Source organism: Lepidochelys kempii, chromosome 1 (genome assembly GCF_965140265.1).
Source record: "Lepidochelys kempii isolate rLepKem1 chromosome 1, rLepKem1.hap2, whole genome shotgun sequence".
Lineage (NCBI taxonomy): Eukaryota > Metazoa > Chordata > Testudines > Cheloniidae > Lepidochelys > Lepidochelys kempii.
The window spans coordinates 256,199,832-256,215,893 of record NC_133256.1 but is presented as its reverse complement, the minus strand read 5'-3'; the positions used below and the strand labels follow the sequence as shown (position 1 = coordinate 256,215,893).

Genomic DNA, 16,062 nt, shown 5'->3' with positions numbered 1-16,062 from the left:
AGGCATACCGAGTGGGGTCCTGCAAGAATAATAGATTCTGCAGGGGAGATGCTACAATTACACCTTTGGCTCACCAGGAGCTGCTGTGGTGACAGAGGAGAGGGCAGCTGGCTCACCACCAAAACCGCCAACCAGAGAGGAAGGGGTACTTTGGCCTTGGCCCCCAACTTCTACATAGATTCCGGCGCCATTGCCTGCAGGGATCTGTCCTGGTCTGGTTCTATTTAATATCTTCATTAATGATTTGGCTAATGACATAGAGAGCAGACTTATAAAATTAGTGGACAAGACCAAGCTGGGAGAGATTGCAAGCACTTTGGAGAACAGGATTGGAATTCAAAATGATCTTGGCATACTGGAGAAATGATCTGAAATAAATAGGATGAAAAATGCAAAGCACTACACTTTGGGAGGAATAATTAACTGTACAGATACAAAATGGGAAATGACTGCCTAGCAAGGAGTATTGCAGAAAAGGAGCTGGGACTTATAGTGGATCATCAACTAAATGAGTCAACAAGTAATACTCTTGGAAAGAAAGAAAGAAAGAAAGAAAGAAAGAAAGAAAGAAAGAAAGAAAGAAAGAAAGAAAGAAAGAAAGAAAGAAAGAAAGAAAGAAAGAAAGAAAGAAAGAAAGAAAGAAAGAAAGAAAGAAAGAAAGAAAACCAAACGTCATGCTGGGATGTATTAGCAGGAGTGTTGTAAGCAAGACACAAGTAGTAATTCTTCCACTCTACTCAGCATGGATGAGGCTTCCACTGCAGTACTGTGTCCAGTTTCTGGCACCACACTTCAGGAAAGATGTGGAAAAATTGAGAAAGTCCAGAGGAGAGCAACAAAAATGAGTAAACATACATGACCCAGGAGAAAAGAATGAAAAAATTGGGTTTGTTTAGTCTGGAAAAGAGAAGACTAAAGGGGGACATGATAACAGTCTTCAAGTATGCAAAAGACTGTTATAAAGATGAAGGTGATAAAGTGTGCTCCTTAACCACTGAGGACAGGACAAGTAGTAATGGGTTTAAATTGCTGCAAGGGATGTTTAGGTTGGACATTAGGAAAAGCTTCCTAACTGTCAGGATGGTTAAACACTGGAACAAATTACCTAGGGAGGTTGTGGAGTCTCCCTCATTGGAGATTTTTAAGAACAGGCTAGACAAACACCTGTCAGGGAGGGGCTAGAGCAATGCTCTTCACAATTTTTGAAGTGGGGGCCACTCTGGCAAAAAACCTTCAATGTGAGAGCCACATCAACTGCTAAATTAACACACTGCTTGCTACTCCTTAATGATGTAATGTTACAGAGCCACTCGTGTAACTAAAACAAAATCTACTTGTACAATAAAACGATATTCCTTTTATAAAATAATAACCAGGAAAATATATGGAATTAAAAAGGCACCTATGCTAGTAAACTTTTTAAGAGCAGAATAATGCAAAACTTACTTTAAAAACTGGATGAGCGAAAGTGCGCTTGTTCTTCTTTGACTTCGTTCATGCGGTATTTGTAATCTGTCATCGCAATCCTAGTAAGACAGTCCAAATGTTCCGTGGTCAATTTGTTCCCCTGTTTTCTTTTCATAATATTCATTGTTGAAAATGTGGATTTGCAGGTATACATACAGACAAAAAATGACAGCATTTTTTGCACACGATGTTTCAGAGATGGATATTGTGTATCAGGAACCATGTTCCAGAAATGATAAACACCTGTCTTAAATTCAGACTTCATGTTGTCATTTGTCTGAAGTTCCACAATTTCACTCCCCAGTTTAGCACAGTCAGAACAAATGTCTATGATAACTGGTGACAGAGATGTCACTGACACATGGAAGGGGTTCTCAATTAAATGAAAAAACTCCTTGTACTCCATTACGTCTTTGAATCGAGACTCTAATTCCACCCTCAATTCTCCCACTACTTGTACAAATGAATTGTAATTGAAATGTTTCAAAAGCTCGGGATTTTCTGAGGTAACTGCTCTGAGTTTTGGAAAGTGAACAAACTGTGTGTCGGGAATGAATAATGTCGTAATCTTGTTTTGAAAAGCAGTTACGAAACGCAGCATGTTACTAGGAAGTTTCTGTTTCCCTTGCAACTGGAGATTTAGTGCATTCAGATGGCAAGTGATGTCAGTCAATAATGCCAGCTTAATTATCCACTCTGGATTTTCTAAGTCTTTCTCCTTCTTCTCCTTGCTTTCAAGGAATTCATGAATCTGAAGAAGGAGACACAAAAATCTTTCAAGGACCCTGCCACAAGATAACCATCTCACTTGATTGTGCATCAGTAGGTCACAATACTCTGTCTTATATTCTTCCAGTAATGCTCAAAACTGCCAGTGATTCAGCACTCTTGAAACAATAAAATTGACCACCTTTGCAACCAACTGCATGACACTTTGCATTTCACTATTTTTTAGTTTACCCACAATTGCTTCTTGGTGTATAATGCAATGAAACACGGCGATTTGGGTATTTCCTTTTGTTCCCTCTTCAGGCCAATCAATCCATTCTCCTTCCCTTGCATATTTGGTGCACTGTCTGTACACAGTCCAAGTTATTCTCAGCAAAAAAATCGAGTAGGGCAGTCAAAATGTTTTCCCCTTTTGTTAGACCTTTCAAAGGTATTAAACACAGCAGTTCTTCCCGGAATAATTCTTCTTTGGGGAAACAAACCCAGACACACAATTGTGTGACATCACATATATCTGTATTTTCATCCACTGCTATGCTAAAACAGGGTGCTGACAAAATATTGGCGGTTAACTGTTGTCAGATTTCTTTTCTGACTTCCTCCATCCTACTCATTATGGTTGTGTCAGACAGTTTGCAGCCCTTTTATTTGCTTTAGGATTGCATTTTTTTTATTGAAATCAGCATACAGGATTTCTGCAGAAGCCAGAAAACACTCTTTAATGACCTCTGTGTCAGTAAATGCCTTTTTATGTCTTGCTAAAATCCATGCGATTTCACAAGATGCGCCTGTCAAACATCCTGCAATGGACCTTGATCTCTGTATTATTGTTTGCTGGCCTTTTAGTGAAACAGCAAGTTGTTCAATTTTACTTTTTCTTAGTGTAAGTGGGGAGGGGAATGGTCCCCCTATTGTAGGGAACTCTCCTGGCTTATACACCACCCCGGTGAAATGGGCTAGCGAAAGGATCTGAGCCCTCGCTCCCACTTCCTTTACCCAGGGCTCCCCTTCCACTCTCCCGTATGACAGAGCCCTCATAACCCCAACAAGACTGGGCCCAGGATTCCTGGGGGGCTCGACCCCCAACCTTGTTGTGGTCACTTAGGTAGGGGCTAGGGTGTCCCCACTCTGGGGTGCTCTCTCTGCACTGGATGTTTCCCTGACCCACTGATCATTACATACAGTTCAAAGCAAATACAATTTATTAAAAAGAAAAGGAGGACTTGTGGCACCTTAGAGACTAACCAATTTATTAGAGCATAAGCTTTCGTGAGCTACAGCTCACTTCCAGCTCACGAAAGCTTATGCTCTAATAAATTGGTTAGTCTCTAAGGTGCCACAAGTCCTCCTTTTCTTTTTGCGAATACAGACTAACACGGCTGTTACTCTGAAACCTGTCACAATTTATTAAGTAGCAATCAATTAAAAAAAAATAAGCAAGAAATGGGAAAGGTTAAAGGAAAACACGTCACCCGCTCTGTGGCACGGGGACGTCACAACCAGGTCTCTGGAATGTCAGGGCGGTTCACAGTCTGTTCCTCACACGTCCCAGGCCTCCTTCTCAGGCCCCGGCTGTGCTGCAGGGATGCTGCGGGTCGGACACTTGCTCTGGCGGTGGCCACACGCTCTAGGTGGCAGGACCCTTCTTCCCAGCATTGCCCCCGCCCTGTAGGGGTTATGATTCCCCTCCAAGCCTGGCCTGCAGGGCTTCTTGGTTGGGGGCATCTCCCTGCGCTGGGCCTGCTGCCCAGGGTCCCCCTTGTTCTCGCCAGCTGCTCACAGCACCCGGCTCCAGACTGCTCCAGCCCCAGCTCCAGCTCCAGCTCTATCACTCTATCTCAGCACCACTATTGCTGCTGCTCTGCCTCCAGCTCCCTGGGCTGCTTCTCTGGCCCCTCTGGCTCTGGTTGCTGCAGCTCTGCTCCCAGGACAGGTCTGCTCTGTGGCCTCTTCTGTGACGCTGCTCCCAGCACTGACCTGCTTCCTGCGCTGCTTCTCTGGCCCCTCTGGCTCTGGTTTCTGCAGCTCTGCTCCCAGGACAGGTCTGCTCTGTGGCCTCTTCTGTGACGCTGCTCCCAGCACTGACCTGCTTCCTGGGCTGCTTCTCTGGCCCCTCTGGCTGGCACAGCTCTGCTCCCCAGCTCAGCTCGGGGCCCCTGCTTTCTCCTTAGCTCGGCCCCACTCTGTCTGATCCAGGCAATTCCAGCTCACACGGAGGACGGGACCCCCCTGGTCTCCTGACTCCCTGATTAGCCTGCCCGCCCTGTCAATCGGGCTGACCTGCAGCATTGGCCTCTCCCCGTTGTTCCTGGGGACTGTCAGTCTCAGGGTCCTGATTTCCCATCGACCCTTCCCCTTTGAGTACGGGGAGCTAGCAATCAAAACACCCCCAGTAAGTTCTAGTACGGGGACAACAGTCCCCTTACATTAGGTTACTTCCAGGTGGGCAATTTTGTGCTGTTGTGTCATGGCATTCTAAGTTGCATGCATGTTTAATTAAGCACAAAGAAAAATGCATCAGTTGACTTGAAACTTTTAATTTTCATCTTCCAAAGCACGTACCTTTGTCTTTTCTTTGCCTGGCTCTGGGAGGGGGCTCAGGGCTGGGGCAGTGGCTTGGGGTGCAGGAGGCACTATAGGGGGCTTGCCCCGAGAGGCTGCAGGTTGCATAGGCGCCGACTTCCCCTCTGCCCGGTGGGTGCTTGACCCCCTCCCGCCCCTGGCCCCACTCCTGCACTGCCCTCACCCCGCCCCCATTCCATCCCTTCCCCAAAGTCCCTGCCCCTGCCCTGCCTCTTAGCAATCAACAGGGAGCCACACTTAGGGTCAATGGGAGCTGCAACTGGCTTGCGGGCCTTGCAATGAAGAACACTGGTCTAGATAATATTTAGTATTGCCTCAGAGCAGGGGGCTGGACTAGATGACCTGTCAAGGTCCCTTCCAGCCCTGCATTTCTGTTTATATTGTCTGCCCAGCAGCACCTAGCACACTGATGGCACTGTACAGTTAATATAGAAAAATCCCATACAAAAAGCTACATATAGGCCCTGATTGAGCAAAGCACTTCAGCACCTGCTTAACTTTAAGCACATGAGTTAGCCCTTTGGTTTCCATGGGACTACTCACATGCTTGCAGTTAAGCACATGCTGAAGTGCGTTGCTGGACCAGGGTCTAATGGAACATTCAAGCTCCAAAGTTGTCTGCACAAGTCAGGAAATGCCCTAGTTGAAAGGGCATATCCCATTGTTACAAGTAATACCTAAGAACACAAAGAGACTAGAGAACGCAATAGCTTGCCTACTTTTTTTCTCCAGTTTGTGTGTGGTCTGTTTTCCTGTTTCCCCTGTATAATCAAGAGAGCTGGGTGATTACGGGGTATTTTGGTTCATTGGTAATGCTGAAAAAAAATTGTTTTGGGGTCAAATGAAACATTTTGACAAGACTGAAATGTTTCATTTTGATCTATCCTCTTAAAAATAAACTTAGAGGGAATTTGGAAACAATTGTTTCAAACAAAACCCAAAGCAGTTAGTTTCAAAAATGTCAAAACATTTTATTTTGATTTGAGGGTATTTCTTTAAAAATCCCCCCACCCTCCGCCACTGAAATAATTCAGTGAAATTGACATAAATTTGTCAAAGATTTTGGTGTGACAGAATCTGCATTTTTTTGCCGGGGAAAATGTGAAATTTTTCATCCAGCTATTAGTCAGTTAATCAGTTTCCCCTGTTAGTGTGGCTTTTACACCCAGCAACAAGAGAAAAAAGCCATTAAAAAAACCCCAGGAAAATGTGATTGTAAAAAACACCAAAATTTGCAGGGGATTCAAGGGCTGGTGAAGTATCTGAACCCACTCTTACTTGTTTGGGGTTTTTACAAATGGCGTAGATTTCAAATTCATGGCATCCCTTTAAAATTACACACGTAAGCTGCATGCTGCCCACTGGTGCAAGCACATTACAGTACCATCTTCAATTACAGGTCTGCACAGTATTTTTCAAATATATCCTTGTTAGCCCTTGTAGCCCTTGTTAGGAGCAGTACATGACTTTCTTGGATGGTTGTTTGTTGTTGTTGTTGTTTGAACAGCCCTGCAACTGAAAACCAATTATTGCAAGAAAATGTTTATAAAAGTGTTTTCTTCCATCCAAATTCCTCCTGCTAAAAATGGCTAAACTGATTTTGCTCAAGCTTTCCAAAAAAAAATGTACGCTTTCAGGCAAAGACCAAGCTTGGGAAATTTCAGCCCCGTAAGTAAAAGTTTCAGAAAGTTACAAGAGACTGAGAAAAGGGAGTTAGAGCTTCCACTCTTAACTATTGCAGGGTTTGATATAGTAGCAATTTGCTGGTAGCTCTGTCATGTGAGGCTGCGAAAGTTGCTTAAAAAAGGAGGAAGCCAGAGAAGGAGTGAAATTTGATCGAGCAACTACGTCATGGAAATTATCATCAATCATCATGCGCCCCATTTCCTAAAAGTGGTGAGAGTTACAGAAAGCCATGGGATTTAACACATTCAAGGAGGAAACTTGACGATCTCTGGTTTTATGATAGGGAACTTAAAATATTTTGGCCTGGAGAGAGGAGGAAGGAAAATGCCTTTGCAGTCTCTGCACTGGCACAATACATTTTCCTCAATGCTTCCAGGAGCAGCTCTGAGTTCCTAGCCATCCCCCGGTGACAGGAATAGTAACAACCTTCCGAGGGATTGCAACCAAGGCATATATAATAAGCAACATAGCAGCTGTCCCTTTAAGCCTAATGTGGAAGCACAGTGAATTAGCTTATTAGTCAGTTAATCAGTTTCCCCTGTTAGTGTGGCTTTTACACCCAGCAACAAGAGAAAAAAGCCATTAAAAAAAACCCCAGGAAAATGTGATTGTAAAAAACACCAAAATTTGCACTGGGCACTGGGTGTGCAGAGGGAGTAAATGCTGCTGCTACGAGAAGAGGCTAGCCTGCAGCTGGGCACTGAGGAGGTCTCTGTCTGCAAGAGGCTCCGAAATAAAGTGGTTTGGACCCCCAGGATAAACAAAGATTTCCTTCAAAAGCTGAGTCTTGTGCTTAAGAATTTAGGGGGACTGGAGCTTCCCAGTGGAGCACAGGGCAGAGAGACAGAGATCTATGTAAGAGCAGGATGCTGCTCTGTACAGGAGGGCCAATCATCGCTGCACACACACAACCAAAGGAGGGGAGAGCAGGTAGGTCTCGGCTCCACCTGAAACTGTCACAAACCTCAGATTCCCAGCAGAGGCGAGCTCACACCGGGGAAGAGGCGTCTCAGGACTTTTGTTTTCTGAGAGCTGTAACTCTTGAGTCCTTTAAGAAGAAAGTCTCTGTGGTTAAGAAATTCCTCTGCTAAGTCTGCGTTCCTCGCTTTCCTGCCACATTTCCCCTAAGGGGTTAAACTAGAATCCCTGAGTGACCCACAATCTCGGAGGAGATCTGGGGAGCAGGAATAAATGACTGGGGTGTTCAGGAGGTCTCAGACACCAGTTTCAGGGTCTAGGGTGGCTAGACACTGGTCCCGCACATCCCAAGGGTGTCAGACAAGAGACCTGAGCCTGGGAGTGTATCCTAGAGTCCAACAGCTAGAAGCAATGACTAGACTCTGCCCAGGCCCACTTGGCTTGGAAGCACATGGGACCCAGTCATTGGGTCCATTCACAACAGACTAGGGACCATACAGGCTGGTCCTGGGCCAGGTTGTGACAACTGCCAACTCTCCAGGTTAATAGGGAGGAGTAAGTCAGGCCCAGAACACTGGGGTGGCTGGACAGACCCTAACACAGCCAGGAGCGGGAGGAACTCAGGAAATATGCCTGGGAGTGACTCTCTGCATCCAGTAGCACCTGCACCTCCATCTGCCTGTGCTGTACCTCATTAATGCCATGAGGTGCTTGAACAATGGGGTGCTGCTCAGGTCCTTTTCCACTGATATGTCCCTAGAAGAGGGAAAAGATATCGTCATCTCACATGATCAGAGCAGTTCCCTGACGGGGCTGCAGGAGCGCGGGCATCTCTCCAGCATCACCTGAAAGCATCGTCTCCTTACCTGATGCTGCCGACAGCGTCATCCTGGTAATAGCAGCGCAGCCAATTGATAGTGCCCTCCTCCGGGGGTAAGTCTTGAATGATCTTCACAAAAGCACATGGGAAGATTCCAGTGGCCTCGTGGACGGTTCCCTGGGACAAGTGGAAAGAAGAGAATGACAAAGAGGGCACTATTTTGGCTACATGTGGTCTGCTGTGGAAATGTGAGTCATTTCCATGGAGATGACTGCCAGAACTCCCCAGGTTTGACTGTGATGATTGAGGATCTTTCTGTATAATTTAATAAATTGTAGTTAATATTATGGAATTGCTCTTATGAAACCTCTGTATCATGAATGCCCTTCCATAGATGAATCTAGCATGTCCCACAAGCCTGAAAGCATGTCTTCCCCTGACTGAGGACAAAGGGGAATACTTAAAGTGGACCATAGTCATTCAAAAGAGTAACTGCATCCTAGGAAACTGAGGGAAGGGTTTTCTGGGAGCAGTGGAAAGATACCGTAACAGAACAAAGAAAGCCAGGTGTTGGTAGGTGGACACAGAGCCACAGAGAGGTTAGGGGTGAAGCACACAGGGAGTTGGGGCAAGAGGAAGGAAGGAAGGGAGTGGACAGACCAAGGTCACAGGACACAAGCTGGGTGGTGTGGCAGGGGGTTGAAGAAGTCTCCGTGTTCCAGGAATCCAAGCCATGCTCTGCAGCAGCAGGACCTCAACTGCTTCAGACGGCTCTGACCCTAGCCCAAAGGATACTCTGCAGTGGTGAAGAATGTAAGGCAGTGAAACGCAAGTAGGGCTGTTATTTTGTATGTATGTGTATATCTTGTGCTACTAAACAAAGAGTATTAAGGTGCTATACCTGTGCAAAGTGTGTGTGTTTCATGCTGCACCTACCACAGGGCCCCTGAGAATGCTTAACGGTAACCCAGAAGGCTCATATCTTTGGTGGGATTCTGGGAGAGGATGTGTTTAAGCTACAGCAGAGTCTGAAGGGTCAGCATGAGCCCAGAGGGTAAGTAGCTAGCCATGGATGGGAAGGGGGAAATCTAAGCTCTCAGGAAGGGATAACACAGAGTCTGCACCCCAAAAGGAGCACCTATGGACCTGTGTCAGGGCGTGCAAACCCCACCCTAGGCAAGAAGGTGTTAAGAGCAGTTTGATGCTTGGGCAGCCCCACCCCACTGCACCTGTTAGGTATGTCATTCTTAGGGGAGGAGCCTTAAAAAGGAAGATGCCCAGTTCAGAAAACGCTGTCCTGGGAGTTACTGTTTTGGACTGGACTCAGTCCCACCCCTTCGGGGTAAGACAGAGTGTGATCTGGCTGGAGGAGGCTGAGTTGCAAGACAGAGGGGACCACCAGCAGCAAGCCTGAATGGCTGGTTGGCAAGGCAACAAAAGGAGGGAAAACCCCTGTGCCCAGCCAGGTGGATGAGTCACTGTCACAAGGCCCCAAGACAGGGACAGGGCCTGGACTCCATTCGATCTCAGGGAGGCTTAATAGCCAGAGATTCAAAGGCTTGAATTCCCCTCACACCAATCTGGAGGGCAGCTAAGAGGAGGTTTTTGACTGGATCTGTGACGATGATCACATAAGGAGAAGAGTACAATGGAAGTGACTTCATGCCATCCCTGTAACAGGACTACTGGATGGGGTAGTCAGCTGCAGAAGAACTGGGGCAGTGTCTCATATACACAAGTACTCATAGGCTCAGAGGCTGTTTTCTTTCACATAACAGAGATACTATATCAGCAATCAGCTTGCATGCACCCTCAGCCCATTTCCACAATCTTCCGGAATTGCCCAAGTCCCCTTTTAGATAAGGTGGTGTGAGAGTGGATGAAGTACGGCACATACCAAGCCACGTAAACAGAAGCAATCTAAAAAACATCTAAACAGGAGTTTCCTTCTGCTTTCTGTGTTACTCACTTCTACAAAATCCAGATGGTATTACAGGAAAGGAGTACAAGTGAAACCAAATGCCAGAGAAGAGAAAACCTGAAATTCAAACAGCCCAGAAAGTAAGGGTATGTCTACACTACGAAATTAGGTCGAATTTATAGAAGTCGGTTTTTTTAGAAATCGTTTTTATATATTTGAGTGTGTGTGTCCCACAGAAAATGCTCTAAGTGCATTAACTCGGCGGAGTGCTTCCACTGTACCGAGGCAAGCGTCGACTTCCGGAGTGTTGCACTGTGGGTGGCTATCCCACAGTTCCTGCAGTCTCCGCTGCCCATTGGAATTCTGGGTTGAGATCCCAGTGCCTGATGGGGCTAAAACATTGTCGCGGGTGGTTCTGGGTACATATCGTCAGGACCCCGTTCCCTCCCTCCCTCCGTGAAAGCAGCAGCAGACAATCGTTTCGCGCCTTTTTTCTTGAGTTCCCTGTGCAGATGCCATACCACAGCAAGCATGGAGCCTGCTCAGGTAACCGTCACCCTATGTCTCCTGGGTGCTGGCAGACGTGGTACTGCATTGCTACACAGCAGCAGCAACCCATTGCCTTGTGGCAGCAGACGGTACAGTAGTACTGGTAGCCGTCATCGTCATGTCTGAGGTGCTCCTGGTCACCTCTGTGAGGTTGATCAGGAGCGCCTGGGCAGACATGGGTGCAGGGACTAAATTTGGGGTGACTTGACCAGGTCATTCTCTTTAGTTCTGCAGTCAGTCCTATTGAACCATCTTATGGTGAGCAGGCAGGTGATATGGATTGCTAGCAGTCCTATTGTACCATCTTCTGCTGAGCAGCCATGAGATGTGGATGGCTTGCAGTCCTTCTGCACCGTCTGCTGCCAGCCAAAGATGTAAAAGGTAGATGGAGTGGATCAAAACAAGAAATAGACCAGATTTGTTTTGTACTCATTTGCTTCTCTCCCCTCCCCGCCCCCGCCCCCGTCTAGGGGACTCATTCCTCTAGGTCACACTGCAGTCACTCACAGAGAAGGTGCAGTGAAGTAAATCTAGCCATGTATCAATCAGAGGCCAGACCAACCAGCTTGTTCCAATAAGAACAATAACTTAGGTGCACCATTTCTTATTGGAACCCTCCATGAAGTCCTGCCTGAAATACTCCTTGATGTAAAGCCACCCCCTTTGTTGATTTTAATTCCCTGTAAGCCAACCCTGTAAGCCATGTCATCAGTCGCCCCTCCCTCCGTCAGAGCAATGGCAGACAATCGTTCTGCGCCTTTTTTCTGTGCGGAGGCCATACCAAGGCAAGCATGGAGGCCACTCAGCTCACTTTGGCAATTAGGAGCACATTAAACACCACACGCATTATCCAGCAGTATATGCAGCACCAGAACCTGGCAGAGCGATACCGGGCGAGGAGGCAATGTCAGCGCGGTCACGTAAGTGATCAGGACATGGACACAGATTTCTCTGAAAGCATGGGCCCTGACAATGCATGCATCATGGTGCTAATGGGGCAGGTTCATGCAGTGGAACACCGATTCTGGGCTTGGGAAACAAGCACAGACTGGTGGGACCGCATAGTGTTGCAGGTCTGGGAAGATTCCCAGTGGCTGCGAAACTTTCGCATGCGTAAGGGCACTTTCATGGAACTTTGTGACTTGCTTTCCCCTGCCCTGAAGCACATGAATACCAAGATGAGAGCAGCCCTCACAGTTGAGAAGCGAGTGGCGATAGCCTTGTGGAAGCTTGCAATGCCAGACAGCTACCGGTCAGTTGGGAACCAATTTGGAGTGGGCAAACCTACTGTGGGGGCTGCTGTGATGCAAGTAGCCCACGCAATCAAAGATCTGCTGATATCAAGGGTAGTGACCCTGGGAAATGTGCAGGTCATAGTGGATGGCTTTGCTGCAATGGGATTCCCTAATTGTGGTGGGGCCAGAGATGGAACCCATATCCCTATTTTGGCACCGGAGCACCAAGCCAGCGAGTACATAAACCGCAAGGGGTACTTTTCAATAGTGCTGCAAGCTCTGGTGGATCACAAGGGATGTTTCACCAACATCAACGTGGGATGACCGGGAAAGGTACATGACGCTCGCATCGTCAGGAACTCTGGTCTGTTTCAAAAACTGCAGGAAGGGACTTTATTCCCAGACCAGAAAATAACTGTTGGGGATGTTGAAATGCCTATAGTTATCCTTGGGGACCCAGCCTACCCCTTAATGCCATGGCTCATGAAGCCGTACACAGGCAGCCTGGACAGTAGTCAGGAGCTGTTCAACTACAGGCTAAGCAAGTGCAGAATGGTGGTAGAATGTGCATTTGGACGTTTAAAGGCACGCTGGCGCAGTTCACTGACTCGGTTAGACCTCAGCGAAACCAATATTCCCACTGTTATTACTGCTTGCTGGGCGCTCCACAATATCTGTGAGAGTAAGGGGGAGACGTTTATGGCGGGGTGGGAGGTTGAGGCAAATCGCCTGACTGCTGGTTACGCGCAGTCAGACACCAGGGCGGTTAGAAGAGCACAGGAGGGCGTGGTACGCATCAGAGAAGCTTTGAAAACCAGTTTCATGACTGGACAGGCTATGGTGTTAAAGTTCTGTTTGTTTCTCCTTGATGAAACCCCCCACCTCTTGGTTCACTCTACTTCCCTGTAAGCTAACCACCCTCCCCTCCTCTCTTCGATCACCACTTGCAGAGGCAATAAAGTCATTGTTGCTTCACATTCATGCATTCTTTATTCATTCATCACACAAATAGGGGGATGACTACCAAGGTAGCCCAGGAGGGGTGGTGGAGGAGGGAAGGAAAATGCCACACAGCACTTTAAAAGTTTACAACTTTAAAACTTATTGAATGCCAGCCTTCTGTTTTTTGGGCAATCCTCTGTGGTGGAGTGGCTGGTTGGCCGGAGGCCCCCCCACCACATTCTTGGGCGTCTGGGTGAGGAGGCTATGGAACTTGGGGAGGAGGATGGTTGGTTACACAGGGGCTGTAGCAGCACTCTGTGCTCCTACTGCCTTTGCTGCAGCTCAACCATACACTGGAGCATACTGGTTTGATCGTCCAGCAGCCTAAGCATTGAATCCTGCCTCCTCTCATCATGCTGCCGCACATTTGAGCTTCAGCCCTGTCTTCAGCCCGCCACTTATTCTCTTCAGCCCACCACCTCTTCTCCCGGTCATATTGTGCTTTCCTGCACTCTGACATTATTTGCCTCCACACATTCGTCTGTGCTCTGTCAGTGTGGGAGGACAGCATGAGCTCAGAGAACATTTCATCACAAGTGTGTTTTTTTTCTTTCTAATCTTCACTAGCCTCTGGGAAGGAGAAGATCCTGTGATCATTGAAACACATGCAGCTGGGGAGAAAAAAAAAGGGACAGCGGTATTTAAAAAGACACATTTTATAAAACAATGGCTATACTCTTTCAGGGTAAACCTTGCTGTTAACATTACATACATAGCACATGTGCTTTCGTTACAAGGTCGCATTTTGCCTCCCCCCACTGCGTGGCTACTCCCTCAACCCTCCCCCCTCCCCGTGGCTAACAGCGGGGAGCATTTCTGTTCAGCCACAGGCAAACAGCCCAGCAGGAATGGGCATCTCTGAGTGTCCCCTGAAGAAAAGCACCCTATTTCAACCAGGTGACCATGAATGATATCTCACTCTCCTGAGGATAACACAGAGAGATAAAGAACGGATGTTGTTTGAACGCCAGCAAACATACACTGCAATGTTTTGTTGTACAATGATTCCCAAGTACGTGCTACTGGCCTGGAGTGGTAAAGTGTCCTACCATGGAGGACGCAATAAGGCTGCCTTCCCCAGAAACCTTTTGCAAAGGCTTTGGGAGTACATCCAGGAGAGCCGTGAATGCCAGGGCAAATTAATCCTTTCACATGCTTGCTTTTAAACCATATATAGTATTTTAAAAGGTACACTCACCGGAGGTCCCTTCTCTGCCTGCCGGGTCCAGGAGGCAGCCGTGGGTGGGTTCGGGGGGTACTGGCTCCAGGTCTAGGGTGAGAAACAGTTCCTGGCTGTCTGGAAAACTGGTTTCTCCACTTGCTTGCTGTGAGCTATCTACAACCTCATCATCATCATCATCTTCTTCGTCCCCAAAACCTGCTTCTGTGTTGCCTCCATCTCCATTGAAGGAGTCAAACAACACGGCTGGGGTAGTGGTGGCTGAACCCCCTAAAATGGCATGCAGCTCATCATAGAAGCGGCATGTTTGGGGCTCTGACCCGGAGCGGCCATTCGCCTCTCTGGTTTTCTGGTTGGCTTGCCTCAGCTCCTTAAGTTTCACGCAGCACTGCTTCGGGTCCCTGTTATGGCCTCTGTCCTTCATGCCCTGGAAGATTTTGACAAAGGTTTTGGCATTTCGAAAACTGGAACGGAATTCTGATAGCACAGATTCCTCTCCCCATACAGCGATCAGATCCCATTCCTCCCGTTCAGTCCATGCTGGAGCTCTTTTGCGATTCTGCTACTCCATCATGGTCACCTCTGCTGATGAGCTCTGCTTGGTCACCTGCAGCTTGCCACGCTGGCCAAACAGGAAATGAGATTCAAAAGTTCGCGGTTCTTTTCCTGTCTACCTGGCCAGTGCATCTGAGTTGAGAGTGCTGTCCAGAGTGGTCACAATGGAGCACTCTGGGATAGCTCCCGGTGGCCAATACCGTCGAATTGTGTCCACAGTACCCCAAATTCAACCCGGCAAGGCCGATTTAAGCGCTAATCCACTTGTCAGGGGTGGAGTAAGGAAATTGATTTTAAGAGCCCTTTGAGTCGAAAAAAAGGGCTTCATCGTGTGGACGGGTGCAGGTTTACATCGATTTAACGCTGCTAAATTCGACCTAAAGTCGTAGTGTAGACCAGGGCTAAGAACCCTGGAATTTGAAGATGGAGGCTTAGTCCCTAGTAGGTTAATGTCTTATGTACCCCAACAGCTTTGTGATCCAAACGCAGTCTCACCTCTAGTCTCTGTTGATCCTGCTGCATAGATAGATCAACTTTCCCTTCTTGAAGTCAGCTCCACTGTACTGATTCCAGGAAAGTCTAACAGTGCCCCGGGGAAACAACCAACATTTACACAATAAACTCAGGGTTTACAACTGCATCCTGTTTTCCTGTTCTGCTTCCAAACAGAAAAGAGGTTACTTCCCTGTAGCTCGCATTCTTGGAGCATACTGCCCATGCAGATCCCTGCTACTGAGCTGCACACTGAGATCTGGAACCATCAGGAAAGCATAGATATGTTTCTATTGGCAGGGGGGGAAAAACTATCCACTTGTCCTAGACTATTATTCTCACATCCCTGAGACAGCCCTATAAGAAGATACTACAGCTAAACAGGTGATGGTGCATGTCAACTCCATTTTTGCTCGACATGGATATATCTGACAGTATTATACAGCCATGTGCCAAGTTTAGTAGGCATGAGTTTAAGTAGTTTGCAATAAGGTAGGGGGATTTGGCAGGTGACTGCCTCCTTATTATCCCCAATCCAATGGGCTGGTGGCAAACTGAGTCAAAATAGTAAAGTGCCTCTAGAAAAAGGCTGCAGAGTCAGACTCTGATCCTACTTAGAACTGTTTAATTACAGAATGAAACCACTGAAGCATAGGCTGTCACCTGATGCTATTTTGTTAAACAGGAAACTAAAAACAAGAATTCCTGCATTGCTAGACACTGATGTCAGAATAACTGGGGATTGGAGAAGCATAGAGACAAATAAGGCAAAATGAAAAAAATCAATATAATTTGGGGGCCTGGGAGCTGCAACCACTTTGTGAAAATGGCACTGTGCATATCTCTGATAGACGACAATGGTCGCAGACATCAGTGATGTTGTCATTCCAGATGGACACATGCTAAAGAGGCGTAGGAGACACTG

General features: G+C 47.2%; 1 protein-coding gene across 1 annotated transcript in view; it reads right to left on the bottom strand.

Moving 5' to 3' along the window:
• Nucleotides 1–1,692, bottom strand: part of LOC140903696 (cytokine receptor common subunit beta-like) — a 36,577-nt gene extending 34,885 nt beyond the window's left edge. Inside the window, exon 1 of the mRNA XM_073325405.1 lies at nt 1,447–1,692. The gene's annotated coding sequence lies outside the window, so the exon portion shown is untranslated. The remainder of the gene's footprint in view (nt 1–1,446) is intronic.
• Between the last annotated feature and the right edge of the window lie 14,370 nt (nt 1,693–16,062).